At 39.5% G+C, this 11647-nt stretch overlaps 1 non-coding gene and 1 pseudogene across 1 annotated transcript; one reads left to right on the top strand and one right to left on the bottom strand.

Annotated features, from left to right (window-relative positions):
* The first annotated feature begins 2866 nt into the window (after nucleotides 1-2866).
* On the top strand, nucleotides 2867-3092 carry LOC111551888. Its single transcript, XR_002734492.1, has one exon. It is a non-coding gene; the product is annotated as a small nucleolar RNA U3 (small nucleolar RNA).
* Nucleotides 3093-4062: 970 nt separating this feature from the next.
* LOC111551871 lies at nucleotides 4063-4496 on the bottom strand (annotated as a pseudogene).
* Between the last annotated feature and the right edge of the window lie 7151 nt (nucleotides 4497-11647).

Below are 11647 nucleotides of genomic sequence, written 5' to 3'. Positions count from 1 at the left end.
GTGTAGGGCCAAGATTTTCTGTCTCTTATTTGACTCTATCCCTTGAGAGCCTCGTTTGTTTTTAGTACCTAATTTTATTGTTCATTTTTACTAACCTTCCAATCTCAATGCACTTTACGAAAAAAGTAAACCAAAAGTAATTACTTGGAGAACACAAAGCCGTATCTATATATGAGATCAAACATTTCCAACCTTCCCTTGCTACTTACTTCTAAATAACTACTCTTCTTTCTAGTGCTCTCTGCTTGTTTTTGTGACAAACTAACAGCAGGGAATGTCTTCAGGCTAATTATACAGGACTATTATGTGATCCTGCAAGAGGAGGACTAAGGAGAGCTCTATTTCCAGCTTTAGTTTCAGGGTGAAATGAAACTCTAAGGGAGATCAGGCCCAGGCTGACTTCTCAGATCACAGGTAATTCTGGTCTAGGAGTCCCTTGCCCTCCACTAAGCAAGAACACCCCAGATATTCAGAGGATGACTTCTAGTATCCTTTGGATAGGTGGCTTCAAATGGTCTTAAAGTTGCTGTACAGCCAATGCCTTCCCCTTCTCTCATTCAGAGGGTTGAACATGAGTGTGATAAGGATGGGAAACACAAAGGCGTAGGAAAGAATATAACAGCAGTGACTAAAAATGTAGACTTATCTTTTCGGAAACAAAATCTCAGCATAAAATGTGGTAGTCACACAGAGAATTGTGAAAATTTCTCGGAAGATCTGGTGCCCTGCTCACACTGCAAATCCAGCCCCAAGCATCGATGAAGTCTGCCCTCCTATCAAGAGCAACACGGGTTGGCCTCTAGAGGGAGGATTCCTTTGGCTGCAAGCCACAGACACCCAATTCAGACTTTAAAAAGAAATTCCAGTGCTGCTTCTTGCTTCAGGGGTCAAATGCTCTTCTCCAGTCTCTGACTCTCTCTGCATCTCACACTTGTATTTGTTTCTGCCTGTTCATCCTTCAGACGGGAAAGCAACATGGCTGCCAGAGGCCTGGCACTTACAATCAACCACCTTGGAGACCCAGCATCCTGGGGAGGAATGTGAGGTCAAGTCTGGGCCATGTGCCCGCCATGGGGTCAAGGCTGGGTGAGGTTAGCTTCACTCAAGTCACAGGAATACACTTTCCACAGGAAAGATACGTTCTATTACCTACCATATGAGGAAATGGTTCTGGGCACCCAAAACCAAAAAAATGTTCAGTACACAGTCCTTATCTATATGCATAAAAATACCACGATCAATATCATATTGCGTTGTCTTGTAGTGTATGTTTTGTTTCTTAAGGAAACTACTGTTGCCTTGCCTGCTCCCTGGGGTCCACTTTGAACCTGTACCTTGACTTCTGACCACGGCCTTAGGTTCTGCCTTTGCTCTCATGTGGGACTTCCATCATAGGACACAATGTCCATCTTATCAATATTTTTCAACACCCATGGATTCCTTATGTGTGTGGCCTGATACCTCTTTTGGCTTCATCATGGGCGCTCCCAGGATCCAATAGCTGTCTTTTATAGTAGACAGGGCCCTAGGGGTGACTCCATGCCTAAATGGAGCACTATTCCTCATGCCCACCCAGATCAGTCCAGTATAATTCAAACACGATGGGACAGATGCATCTAGGATGTATGTCAAATGGGTCCCTTCCTATCTGCTCTGTCTCAGAGCTGGGGCTGACCAGGTAACTACAGGGAGATGACTCATTACACAGCAAAGAACACGCCAACTTTGTGCGTGAACTGATCCTTGGCCAACATACTCATTTGCTACCCTGCACATAAGGGCCTAGAGAAACATGAGAGCATGAACTTCTCGATGACAGCATCATGCATATGTGGTGGGGGCACTTTTCCCTTTCATGTGCATGGAAAGTATTAGGAGGGAAAATATTCCCCTCATGACATATTTTACATCACCAGTCATGTTTTCCTGGAAATTGATTTAACTTTTAACACTTCAGAAAAGATCTACTGTAAATCACTTAATAGCCAGAGAGAAAGACTGTATTTCCCATCTTTCAACACCACCAAGGTTACAAAATGCCTTTCCCCACTAACTAGTGTGGGTTGTTCCCTGCATCATAATCTCACTACAGTTCATTCAATCTCTTGCTCCTTCATTCATTCACAAGTGTTTAAGCCCTAGGCTGTTTGGAACATACTAAGTGTGCAGTGATGAGTAAGACCCTGTCCTTGCCCTCACGAAGCTCTTGGCCTAGTCAAAGGCCAGATGAACAAATACTGAATTCCAATGCAATGGGGCAGATGCATCTAGGATATCAAACAGGAGCTCAGAGGAGACAAGGTTGTAGGGTGGGCTGTGGGGCAGGCCAGGTTTCGGTGGGGAGGGAGCCACTGAGGGGAATCCTGTAGAATGATACATGTAGCTAGAAAAATATAGGAAGTGTGATCCAGGAAAAGAAATATTTCAGGAAGTGTATCCCAGGAAAAAGCATGTTGGATGATACAGGGCTGAACTGTCATGGTGGGTTTGAGAAGGAGTAATGAGGCATAGTAGCATGTAAGGTATAGGGCAGGGGACAGAGGGGAGCAGCAGGACATCACTCTGGGATGGTAGGCAGAGGCCAGATCATGCAAGGTTTTTAAAATTATGATGAGAGTTTATATTTTATCCAGAAGAAGGAGCAGGGGGAATTAAAGGATTTAAATAGGAGTCTGTTGTGATTAAATTTGGATTTTAGGAAGATCACCCTGAGATTGGTGGAAATATTGCCTGGAAGGGAGTGAGACTGAGGCAGGAAGACCAGCTGAGAGGCGATGGCAGTCATCTGGGCCTGGGACAACCAGGGGTTGGACCAGGGCAGTCAAAGTGGGCTTAGAAGCCAGGGAACAGAATTAAAATACATTGAGAGATTACACTTCATGGATTAATTCTATAGTTTGTTACTAGGGAAGTTTCTCTGAATGCGTACAGAGCTGCAGAAGAGCAGCAGAACCCACAAGGAGAAGGTGCAGGGTGATCCTGAGTGCGAAGCTGGCTAGTGGAGTTGCTTTGCTGCTACTGCCACTTGCCACTGATGATCGTTCTCCTCTTCCTTTGGGTAAGGAAGAAGGGGAGAATGCAGGTGGAGTGGTTCCAGTTAAAAAAAGAAGAAAAAAGGAAAAATAAAATACATATAAAGTTACCAGAAAATGACAAGGATTTAGAGTAAATGCTTGGCTTTAGTTTTGGGCAAAGCAGAATACAGAAAAGCCACTAAACCAGGCAGGGGGATATTGGCTAAGTAATTGTTTTGGAGATATTACTTCAGAGATATTACTTCAAATATTATTACTTTTGAAGTTTTGTATCTGTCTAGTTGGAATTGAAGGAGGGACACCCCGGTATCGAGGTTTAGTAAGTGGCTAAAATATGAATCTGGAGCTCGGAAAAAAGCCTGAGATAAAGACATAGATTTGACTGTTGTTTGTCATAGAAAGTAGAGCTAAACTGTAAGGGTGCAGGAAGATATTTAGGGAAGACACACAGAATGAAAAGGGAAAAGGACCAAGAACAAAGCTCTGGAGTGCATACCCACTTAAAAAAATTTTTTAAGGTAAAAAATTCTTATTATAAAAGTAATACAAATGAAAACAAATACTGAGAAAAGACAAAGTTATCTATTTACTGTCCTGCCATCCTACTACAACCACAGTAAGTAATTTGATTTACTTTGTCATCTTTTTATCCTATGCTGGATGTGTTATTTCAGCCATGATTACAGCCATTCATACGCTTTTGTATCTTGCAATTTTTATTTAATATAACATTTTCTCATGTTTTAAATAATCTTCATTACTAATTTTCAAAGAGTACTTAATATACCATTCATATATATCCTTTTATTGACTGTTTCCTGGACCAGAGGATGGCAAACAATGGTACCACATTTATAAATAGTTTTACTGGGACACAGCCATGCCCATATTGTTTACATATATTGTCTGTGGCTGCTTTGTGTTACATACAGCAGTGTTGACAAGTTATGACTGAGACAGTATGGTCTGCAAACCCTAAAATATTTATTTTCTGATCCTTTATAGAAAAAGTTTGCTGACTCCTAACCTAAATTTTTAGGTGGTTTATATTTTGGGCTATTAAAAGTAATGCCACTTGGAACATCTTTGTGTTCCAAGATGCCTTCAAGATCTCCCTTGAGTGGTTATGGCTGAGGAAGGCAGTGAAGGGGGTAGACACCACAGTCTGCAGCCCCTCCCCTTCTAGCTCAGTGCAAGGCAGATGAGCTGCAGTTCTGGCATTCCCACACACAATTGACTTCATGCCAACTTTTACTCTCCATGAGGTCCAGGTAAACCAAGAATGCTATATAAACTTGGATGTTATCTCTTGTCCCTCATTCCATCATTTCTAAATGCTTAGTGTGGGTGTCCATCCAGCCACCCTTGAAGGGCCCGTGAGGGAGCACAGCTGCTGTGAACACTGCCGGGGCGTAGCCTGCTGCAGCTGGGGGTCAGCTCAGAATCTCCATGTTCCTCCATGCTGGCTAGTGCAGTGCTCCCAGAATATCCGCTGCTAATGAGAAGCAGGAGGAGCTGTCAGTAGACAGAGAAATCAAGGGCAGATGACAAGGGCAAAGAGCATGAGAGGTCACGGAAATCTGGGGTACGTTTCAATGAGAGAGGAGGAGAAAGGTGAGCTGAAGACTGAAGATCTTCCACTGGATTTGTTAATGGAATTTTCTTCCACTGGATTTGTTAATGGTGAGCCCCATGGAGGAGAAAGGTGAGCTGAAGACTGAAGATCTTCCACTGGATTTGTTAATGGAATTTTCTCTGGTGCCTTTGTCTGAACAATATTAGCAGAATTGAGGGACGGAAGCTTGATTACAGAGAACTGGAAAGTAAATGAAAGGTGGGAGAGTGAATTTAAAGTATTTGTATTGCTTGTTTGATTCTCAGGTCTCTCTCTCCTAGATTATAAGCTCAGAGGGAGCACAGGTGACACTGACCTTGATCAACATTAAAACCCTAATACCAGCTGCTATGCCCAATCCATAGTAGGCATTTAATAAATATTTAGTGAATGAGAGGAGACACAGTGGTAGATAAGGACATTAAGTACAAGGGATACCAGGGAGGCTTTTTATTTCCTTACATAAACTTGAGAAAAAAATAGAAGAGCTTGAAAATATACACAGAGCGAGGTTTCAGAGAAAGCATAAAAGGACAGACCTGCCTTAGATATTAAAGCACATATTTGGCATTTCCTCCAGCTTTTCCTAAAAATCATCCAAAGGCAAAAAATGAATGCAAAAACCAAAAATATGAACTCCACTATGATTAAAGTAAGGAGCTGTAAATTCCCAAAGCAGTAACACAGAAGGTAAGAATTGATAAGAATGGAAAGAGAGAATGTAGAGATTGCAGATCTCAAAGAGCCATCAAAGGTAAAAGGAGTACTCCTTGAGGTGCAAAACCCCAAACCCTCACTGCAACAGGGTACACAGATAAGGGGCAGAGGTGCTTCTGCACACTATTTGCTTTTAAAAATTGGAGGAAGCAGAGCCAAATGAGAAGTCACACAGAAAGGTTGTATGTAGAGAAAATGGACCATCTCTACAACATCAGGGGAGAAGAGAAAGTTGTTATTGTGAGAAAGAACCACCGCTGCCCATCATCACCATTCACAAAACCCTGGGGGATGAGGAATTCTAGCCAGGTTGGAGCCTGGCACTGATGTCTTCCCAGAAAGCACCTGCAAAGAATTGGTCTGAAAAAATTTATCTCTTTCAACAATGAAGAATTAAAAAGTGAAAATCCACCTAACTATGAACCACAGGGAAAGGGAAGAAGGAACAGAAAAAGATGTTAGACAAGAAATACTCATGAGAAAAATACTGCCTTGAAGCAGATAAACACTGCATATATATTGTGTGAATTAAAAATAATCAATAAAGCAACTGCTTTTATGGAACAGGAACTTCAGATATGTAAGAGCCCAAGGAAAAGGTAGTGAGACATAGGAGATGATAAAATGTAAGCTGGAAGAACTCAACAAAGAAATTTAAGAAAAAAGTAAAACCATCACAGAAATGAAGGCAAAAGTGGAAAGAAAGCAAATGAGAATAGACAGTGCTCAAACATAGCAAAGAATATAGAGGGCCAACTAAGAAAGGAAGAAAAATAACAAGGAAAGAAAAAGAATGTGAAAAAGAATGAGAGAAAAATGCTGGTTGGAAGGAATTGGTAAAGAAGATTCAATGTACACAAAACTTGCTTGTTCTCCTTCATAGTAAAAGAAGTGCACATCAAACATACACTAAGATCAGGACTTCTATTTTTAACAACATCACAAAAGCATAAGTAGATGCTACTCAGAGGCAACATGGATATTGCTTAGTGGTTTGAAGAGGAGCTTCTTCTGCAAGACTGGAGGGAAGAAAGCACAATTGGTTCAAATACAAGAATTTCATCAACTTCACCAGCTTTTCCTTCACAGGCCTATTTCTGCTGTAGAGAGGGAGTCAGGCACATCTGCTAGGGGAAAAGTGGTGGATAGAAAAAAAGGAAGAAGGCTCATAAGAGTGTTGGAGAGTTGGAAAAACATCTGTGTGGAATGGAAGAAGGTGTTAATCTGAAAAGAAGTGGTGCAACGTGTCTCTGAGTCGCCGATCTGTGCAATGTGGTCTCCTACAGCTCGGCTCAGCTGTTTGTTTGTCTTCACAAAGGCTGGGGATTCCAACGTAGGTCAGATGGAGAGACAAAGGGACAAGAATGCTGGGAAAGAATCACGGAAGTGAAATGGAGGTGTTGAAGGAGGTTAGTGATCTATTGGATTTATTGGTTTCATTGGATTTCAGAAGCTGAATATTCCAAATCATAGACCTCTAGGAGAGGGGAGGCTCCATTATGCCCTGCCCTTCTTCCTTTCCTCAAGGTAGAAGACATGCTAATCTATTTGGCAGATTCCAGGGTACTGATGAGGCCACATTTACTCAGAGTGAAGTCAATTTGAAAAAAGATGTCAGTTCATAGATATGACTTACTCTCTTCTCTCTTCTACCCAAGTGACCAAAGTGTTTAGCTGACCAGCGTTTATTCTGTAGGATCATTGCCCATCTTTTCTTCATCTCTCTTTCTTGTCTATGCAACTTAAAAAGGTTAGCACTGTGGGCTCACACGCTGTCTTTTTCTTCTTTGTAGCTGCCTGGGGTGTGGAGATATCCAAGATGCAGATTGGGCCTCATACTCTGCTTTAGTGTGAGGCTTACTAGCTCATGGGGAAAAGGTGCTCCCCATGCTGTAGCCCAACCCAAGGTATTTGTTTCACAGGGTTTGGGGAAGGGTGGCCAAGACCACAAGTTGTTGGTAAATATCTTCTCTATAGCATGGACAGCTCTCTCCAACATCTAGCAGCAAGAAGAGTCTAAGGTGTGACTATGGGCATGACAGTCTGTAGAGAAGAGGGGCTGAAGGCCACTGGAGTAGGAGAAAAGATGAAGTTCCACCTCCTATTTTAGCTTCAGCAATATCAGAAGCACTTTTGATTCAAACTTTTAGCAAAATGCTTCAGCAGACAGTTAACAGTTTTAAAACAGTCATTTCAAAAACCAGAAGATGTGTAGGGGCTTTTATAGTATTACAAAGCAAAGGGCTTAGGGCTAGGTAGGAAATGACTAATAATAATAATAATAATTTAATAAACCTGTAAGTTCAGTAACACCTTATATGCGCATTAAAAAGCAGTTTCTGAGCTATTACTGTTTATAGCAGTAGATACAAATCTTGACATGGATGTTCATATAAACATAAAGGTTTACATTTCAAATGGGTAAACATAAGTTCCGTAGTAAAATAATTTGCCATAGGGGAATCCAAATCTCTTTACAGGGATATGTAACAGGGAAAATTTGCCACGTAAGATAGAGCAGAGTGTTCAATTTAATCTTACTTGAGACCTTGACCTTAGTCTTTGCTGAGATTCCTTAATCATAAATATGGCTTCTTTATAAACTTAGATGGTGGATTTATAGCACAGTGTCTGAATAAGCAAAATACTTAATTTTAGATCCAAATGACATTTTCCTTTCTCAAAAAGAAGTCTGTATTTCCATGGGAACAGAGACGGGGTTATCTTAAATCCCTTAGACTGAGGATTGAGAGGAAGCCAGCTCCTCAGTGAGTGGGTCCTGAAGACTCTATAGTTGGTAAGTGAGGTGGAACTTTTGAGTATGGAGAATGGGAATAAGGATAGGGAAAGAAGTTAGACGATTTCTGTATAGTACCAGATGTGGTGGCTCACGCTTGTAATCCCAGCACTTTTGGGAGGCTGAGGTGGGCAGATCACGAGGTCAGGAGTTCAAGACCAACCTGACTAACATGGTGAAACCTCATATCTACTAAAAATACAAAAATTAGCCGAGCATGATGGTGGGTGTCTGTAATCCCAGCTACTCAGGAGGCTGAGGCAGGAGAATCTCTTGAACCTGGGAGGCGGAGGTTGGAGTGAGCTGAGATTGCGCCACTGCACTCCAGCCTGGGCAACAGAATGAGACTCCGTTTCAAAAAAAAAAAAAAAAAAAATTCCCAGCCCTAGGTAATCACTAATTTTTTTTGTATATACAGATTTTCTTATCCTGGACATTTTACTTTTTTTTTTTTTTTGACGGAGTTTCACTCTTGTTTCCCAGGCTGGAGTGCAATGGCATGAATTCTGTACATTTTATGTGAATAGGATCATACAATATGTAGTCTTTTGTGATTGGCTTCTTTCACTTAGCACATTTCCAAGGTTTATTCATGTCTTAGCATAGATCAGTACATTGTTCTTTTTAGTGTCAGATTAATATTCCTTTTGTATGGCTATACATATTATCCATTCATCACTTGATGGAGTTGTTTACACTTTTTGGCTACTATGGGTAATGTTGCTATGAACATTGTGGACATATTTTTGTGCAGACATAAGTTTTTATTTTTCTGGGGTAAATACCTAAAAGGGGAATTGCTGGGTCAGATAGTAACTCTATGTTTAACCTTTTGAGGCACTGCCAGACTGTTCTCCAAAGTGGCTGTACCATTTTACATTCTGACAAGCATAGTATGCAGGTTCTAATTTCTCCACATCTTTGCCAACATGATATTCTCCATATTACTGATTATTGCCATCCAGTGGATATAAAGTAGTGTCTTACTGTGGTTTCAATTTGTATTTCCCTGATGGGCAATGATACTGAACATCTTTTTGTGTGCTTACTGGCCATTTGTATATATTCTTTAGAGAAATATCTATTCAGATCCTTTGCTCATTTTGCAATTGAGTTATTTGTGTTCTTATTGAGTTGTAAGGGTTTTTCTTAATGCACCCTACCTAAACACAAGTTTGTTATCAGATACATAATTTGCAAATATTTTCTCCCTTTGGATTTATTTTTAATTAATAGCTTTAACTAATGCAGAAAGCCTTCTGAAAAGAATTAATGAAAAAAAATGCTGTGATTCTGTCTGCATTTATGATCACAATGTAATTCTTCCATTCAGTGATTTTTGGTTTAAGGAGAATGAAAAGTGCACTTCTATAAAAAAGTCAATCACAAATTTCATTCTGTTTCCCATTTGGTGATAATACAAGAGGGAGAGGAAATTTGTTTGTACCATATATAAGCTCCTATTACTTGGCATTAGCCTTAGTGTTTTTATCCATATTTAATCTTAGAAACTGATTTAGAGTGACTCTGATGGAATAGCTAGACTTTGTGACTGTGACTCTGATGGAATAGCTAGGCTTTAAAAGCCATTTGAAAAAATTCCAGCACAGAATGTAAGATCTGACTTTTTCAAAGTTTACCTTTAACTCACTTCTCTTTAAGGGAATTAGTGTCTTGTTTACTCTGGTTTTTAAAAATATATTCTTTATATATTTAAATTTATTTATTCCAAATTATTTAAAATGTAGGTCCTCCAAAAACCAACCTTCTTATTTGTTGTTCATTTTAAGAGCATCACAACAGAAGTTTTAGCAGTGCCAACCCAAATAGCTCTCTATGATTCAACTCTAATTATATGGGCCATGGCAGTTTTAATTCCTTATTTAAATTGCCGTGAAAATTTACTAGAAATGTTGACTGACGCATATAGTTATTCAGCTGCTTAGAATAACTCACCAAGTATCAAGAACTGTGGGATGTAAGAACTCAGCCTTAGAGATGGCTTACTGCAACTCTTTTCTGGGTTGTATAAACAGTCCAGCAAGGGCATTTTAATATCTGTGATTTTTTATACAATTCTGTATTTTGCTAATGTTATAGAATTAACATGTGTTATTTCATAATTCAATAAACAGTTCTTCTAAAATTTGACCTTTTATTTTTATACAAGCAGTAATTGCTCATTGTAGAAAAACAGAAATTACAAATAAGCAAAATGCAGCAAGATAAATTTCACTCATGATTTTACTACAGAAAGATGACCACTATTAACTTTTTTTTGTGGTTCTTTCTAGAAAAATTGAGATTATATGGTAATACTGGTCTGTGACCTACTTTCTCTGCTAACAGTATATGTAAGTATCTTTCTGTATAATAAGCATATTACATATACGGAGAAAATAATCTTCAAATCCATGTCCGTGTTTGACAATTAAATTAACCTTGTGAGGAAGGAAGGTAAAGTATCATTTTCTCTATTTTATGCATGAAGAGATACAGTTGAAGAGAACTTAATTAGCTTACTTAAACTCTCCAATTAAAAAATAACGGACATGGGACTGGTATTTGTGACTGGTATTTGCATTCTGACTCACACTCCAGCGTTCTTTTTACTTGCGTGCTGGTAATAGGGTGGTGACGCTATAGAAGCTGAATCATCTAGGTAGGAAATTACAGCAAATCTTAATTAAGGGCATTCTTGAGTCAGAGTAAACAAAAAATATTGGATTGAATTATGAACTACTGCTGAAAGGAATTGGATGACTTTTTGTGCCTCATTAACAACTAATTAATTACTACCATATAAATACCTGAATGATGCAAACACCTTATGAATAATGAAGAAAATAATTTATAAACAACAGAGAAGAACAGATGTGACTCTACACATTTAGATAATAAAATGATTATCCAAGAACGACCCAACAGTTTGGAGAGGTGAACTGAATCTATCAAGATAATGTGAAACAGATGAAGGCAAAGGTCTCCATTTGTGATCTCCAAATCTCCTGCATATCTGTAGAAAACTTTCATTAAGTTCTGTCTGTGTTAAGCTCAGTTATGGTGGCATCTGGATGGGTATGTGCAGACTAGTTGCTGCTGTATCTGTGCAGAAACTGGCAGTAAGGATCTGTTCTGCAGTGTTCTGACATGCTCCTCTCTGCTACATGTACCAACAATGAGGTTGGTGAACTCTTATTCTTTTATCTATGTCCTTCTTTGCACCTAGAAGGGCGCTCAGATTGATGCCATGTTGGAGACATAGCTCAGTGGCAAGTATGACAAAAGATTGATAGTGTGATGAAGCTATTGAAAAAGGCCACTGGGACTCCTTCTTTACTGGGAGAATATCATCAAACACAGAGGTCAGCAAATTATGACCTGTTGGTCAAATACGGCCCGCCTACTGTTTTTGCAAAAAAAAAAAAAAAAAAAAAAAAAAAAAAACAAACCCAAAACCTTTTATTGAAGCATAGTCATGCC

The sequence above is a fragment of the Piliocolobus tephrosceles genome, chromosome 8, assembly GCF_002776525.5.
Source record: "Piliocolobus tephrosceles isolate RC106 chromosome 8, ASM277652v3, whole genome shotgun sequence".
Classification (NCBI taxonomy): domain Eukaryota; kingdom Metazoa; phylum Chordata; class Mammalia; order Primates; family Cercopithecidae; genus Piliocolobus; species Piliocolobus tephrosceles.
Note: the sequence above shows the minus strand (reverse complement) of the source record. Positions and strands in the feature narration are given on the sequence as shown.